At 49.6% G+C, this 4425-nt stretch overlaps 1 long non-coding RNA gene across 1 annotated transcript; it reads right to left on the bottom strand.

Moving 5' to 3' along the window:
* Window positions 1–678: 678 nt before the first annotated feature.
* LOC118714760 lies at window positions 679–3432 on the bottom strand. Its single transcript, XR_004986677.2, has 4 exons — window positions 2394–3432; window positions 1299–1364; window positions 1034–1172; window positions 679–748 (listed from the first exon to the last, which is right to left on the bottom strand). It is a non-coding gene; the product is annotated as an uncharacterized LOC118714760 (long non-coding RNA).
* Between the last annotated feature and the right edge of the window lie 993 nt (window positions 3433–4425).

The raw sequence follows: 4425 nt of genomic DNA, 5'->3' as shown, positions 1-4425 counted from the left end.
ACCTTGCTTTCTTTTAAGCTCAGCTATGCATTTTTTTAAAAAAATGCCCATTATACTTTTGTCAGCATTTTCAAGTGCTTTATAATACAGGGGTTTTAGATTATTTTGTTGGAACTGTTTTTCTTATTCAGCCACAGCAATCAGCCTGTAGAAGTGTTTATTGATTCTTTTTCTGGATAGATATTAAATGAATGCATAAATGAACAAAAGAACATTCTGCATTTTAAAACGTTTATTATATACGCACACCAGACTACAAGGCAGGAGGAACAGAGAGGTGATTAATGGGCCTCTCTGGTCAACCACATCCTCGCAGTCACTGAAGATTTTGGTGTCTTGGTCACAAATTGTCTGCACATCCCAATTTTGACCTCATCCATCTCCATCCACAAGATTCCTCGCACCATGGCCTCCCTCTTTCTTTTTCTTTCTTTCTTTTTTTTTTTTTTTTTTTTTTTTTTAAATATAGGTATTTTATTAATTTTGTACAGAGAGGAAGGGAGAGAGATAGAGAGTTAGAAACGTCGATGAGAGAGAATCATCAATCAGCTGCCTCTTGCACACCCCCTACTGGGGATTTGCCCGCAACCAATGTACATGCCCTTGACCAGAATCGAACCCGGGACCTCTCAGTCCCCAAGCCGACGCTCTATCCATTGAGCCAAACTGGTCCCGGCTGCCTCCCTCTTTCTTGACCTCTCACCTCCCTGACTGTAAAAGCTAGGGTCTGGGTGTAGGTTGCAGACGCCTACACATAGAAAGGGGTTGAATCCATGAAGTTAGTGCTACAGAGTCATTGCAAACACACTATCCCTGAGGTCCCCTGGGAGTTACTCCTATGGCCACAGTCAATGTCAGCAAACTAAGGCATCAGGAAGCAAATGCTCCAGCTGCCAGCTCCCTGCGGACCACCCTCTCTGCCGGCCTGTATCTCCCACCTCCTCTTGCACCCAGGTAGAGCTGTGTCACGGAGCTCTGGAATCGATTTGAGTAGAAATGCTGTCGGCCACTCTCAGACCCAACCCACAGATACCTGTGGCCCAGTCCTGTTTGTGCTGTCTTCACCCTCCCCTGATGACCTTAAATCATCATGTCAACAATGGCAGCACTTCCCTGAATGACTAGATGGAGCAGAGAGCCGCCCTCCCTGCCCAAGTTGCCAACTGGACTTTCTGTGAGCATGAAATAAACATCGGTTGTTTCAAGTCACTAGCATTTGGGGTTTATCTGTCACAGTAGCTGGTTTTTCCTCAACTGATGTAAGAGAGAGCCCCTGGGGCCTCCACTGGGCTTCTCACCTGAGTGGCATCTGCAGGTAATGCTGCATTGGCCTGCTGCTCAGTGCATCCATCCAAACCGAGTGCCTTGAGAACCGGGGAAATTAACACAAGATAGATTCACATGCCTGCTGTGTCCACTGGGAAATGGGCTGTGGCCCAAACGCATGTTTCATCTGACCCCTCTGATCAGTGGGCTGTGGGTGGGTGGGGGCATCAGAGAGTCTGGGAAGTGTCATTAGCTCAGAGCCAGAGCCCAATTGTTCCTAAGAGCCTGGGGTGTTGTGTCCCCCCCCACCCCCCGCCCCACTGCGTGGACACGCCATCCTGGCCAGACTGCACCTCCTGCCTCCTTGTGGTACGTGTTGGGGGAGGAGCCCAGGCAGGGGAAGACCACGGGGCCCTGGGTATTTCCGCCAGGTCGTTCCCTCTGGCAGAGGCTCCGGATTTGCGAATGACTCATGTCCAGGAATTGGAAGGGGAGATGTGACTCTGCATTGTGAGTCTAGTTCCAGTTATATTCCTGAGACATGGAGGTCTTCCTCCAACACACACCCCCCACCTCCACTTCATGGCCGTTTTGTCCTAAGGGTGACTCCATGGCCAATGAGCTAAACGTCTCCGAGGCCACACTATTCTTCTTGACCATCATGGTGACCACACCTGCCTGGCCACATGGCCTCTGTCATCCCATGATCTCGTTACCCATTTAGTTTAAATAAAAAAAATTTTTTTTTTTTCTTGATTGATCTGAGAGAGATTGACCCGTGGCTCCACCCATTTCTCTCTGCCCCGTTTCATTTCTGCCCTACAGAGGCCAGCCTACCCACTGCCTTTCAAGGTCAAGCACAGTACATTCCTTTCAAAGGTGCTGCTGCCCCCTCACTGCACCTCTAATGTCGTGTGAGGGGGTGTCCTTAGGCCTTCCCAGAGGAGAGTTTGGGGACCTTGAGCAGATCAGTCTCTCAGTCTTTGGATACCTTTTCTCCATTAAACCAAGGAGTTTCCAGCACCTCAGCTTCATTCACACGTGCTATCGTGAGCCCCAGTCTAGTTAGCAGAGCGCATGGTGTCGACACCATCCAGCCCCTCAGACCCAGAACCCTTCATGCTAACCTTCATGTCCACCCAATGCAGGATCATCTTCCTCCAGTATCCTTGCCTCGAGACTTTGCAAAAGGGTGCACTTGTCCTGGTGTCTAAGCCTTCTCCTCCTGGAGGCTGGGCTGTGACTCACATGCCTTCCTCAAGCCCTTGGGCCTGTAAAATGGCAGCCGGCTCTCAGCCCACCTCAGCTGACCTGCACCAGATCTACGGGGCATCCTGGCCGTCAGGCCGTGAGTCCCCAGGCTGCCACTTGGAGGACCACATATTGGATCTGCTGGAGAAGATGCTCCGAACTCCATGTAGTTTCTTGGAAATTGCCCCTCGCCTGGTCTGGGCAGAATTTCCTTCTAGGTCGGAATTGTGTTCTAATAAAATGCTCTGGAGGTAATCCGGGGAACTTTAATGATGGCATGACTTGATTTGGAAACAGTCACCAGCCCCTCTGAGGGTCCTCCACCAGAGGTTTTCTGTGTTGAGTCTGAGACAGATCCTCCTCCTGCCCTGAGTGAATCCCTGACGTGGCAGCTCAGGATCCTTCTCCTGCGTGCGCCATTGTCATGAAATCTGACCACTGCTTGGTGGCAACCTGTCTTCATCTCTCCACTCTGTCCTTGGCCAGAAAACCCTCTCTTCCCCAGGTCTCAGCTAAGGTGCCCCCTGTGGGAGATCACTCCTGCCTGACATTCTCATGGCACCTGCCCAGCACCACCCAGCCCCACATGACAATAACAGTAATAAAAATACAGACTCGCCACAGGCTCAGCCCTGCCTGCCAACCAGCTGAGTGTGTAAGATTATTGTCCTCCATTCACAGGAGCCTGGGAGCAGCAGCTCACACCTGGGCAAAAAGATGGAAGAGGGAACCAGGGACCAGGGAAGTCCCCACTGAGAAAGTGGCATCCAGCGGACTGGAAGGAGTGGGGGAGCTAGCCATGCCAGCGCCATGATCAAGAATTCCAGATGGGGCACAGCAAGGTCTGCAGCCTGAGGCTGAGGGTCGGGGACAGCAAGGAAGGGGTGAGGGACAGCACCACACAGAGCCACCTCCCACCAGCAACAGCGCTCCTGGGCAGAGCCTCCTCTGTCTGCCCTCTCCATTCTGATAGAGTATAAGGGTAAAATAAACGTATGATTTTGTTTTTCATCTCTTGTCTTCATTTCTCTTTTCCTTCCCACCCTTTTACTAACAGAATATATAATTAAGTAATCAAATGAATAAGTAATCAAATGAATATATTTATGTTCTGGCTAAGATTTTATTGCAGTTCTTAGTTGGTCAGGCAAAACCAAAAACTTTTTTTTAAAAAATTTATTGTTCAAAGTATTACATGAGTCTCCTTTTTCCCCCATTGACCTCTCCCCAGCTGCTCCCACCCCAGCATATGCTCTCACTCCCCTACTGTCTGTGTCCAAAAAACCAAAGACTTTTAACCCAGCCCTGAACTTATATGCCTGGCCACCATGAATGTGGAAGCAGATCAGTGTGGTCTCAGAAACACTGGATGACATACACCTGATCACTGCTTGAGCCGTCATCCTCCGCCACAACTGTCCACGCCCATCAAACCAGCACAGCACATTCAGGGTAGCTGTTTCTTTGGGTCTTCAATTCCTATGAAGTCTCCCACGTCACAGCAAACTTATAAAATTAAATAAATGTGAATGCTTTTCTCCTGATGATGATTCTTTGTCAGTTTAGTTCTCAGACCCAGCCAGGGATCCTGTGAGGGTCAAGGAAAACTCTCCTCTACAAGAGCCAAGGAGCAGGTGCGGGTGGGGTGGGGAGGGAGTATCAGTGGGTGGAAAGTTACTACTAAGATATGGGGATAGTAGTTATCTCTGTGAATTACTATTAATACTACTTTAAATATTAAGAAAAATATTAAGAAAATAGCAGGGGTGAGGGGAAATTCTGGCTAAATCCACCCACCAGGACTCTTGCTGAAGACAGGCAGGTGAAGGGTGCAGAGGGTCCCAGTGGAAGGCTTAAGAGAGCAGAGAATCTGTCACCTGCCACGCCCCCCTGGCTGAGGCGTGCACA

This window comes from Pipistrellus kuhlii, unplaced genomic scaffold (assembly GCF_014108245.1).
Source record: "Pipistrellus kuhlii isolate mPipKuh1 unplaced genomic scaffold, mPipKuh1.p scaffold_m20_p_101, whole genome shotgun sequence".
In the NCBI taxonomy this organism is placed as follows: Eukaryota; Metazoa; Chordata; class Mammalia; order Chiroptera; family Vespertilionidae; genus Pipistrellus; species Pipistrellus kuhlii.
This window is presented reverse-complemented; position numbering and strand designations above follow the sequence as displayed.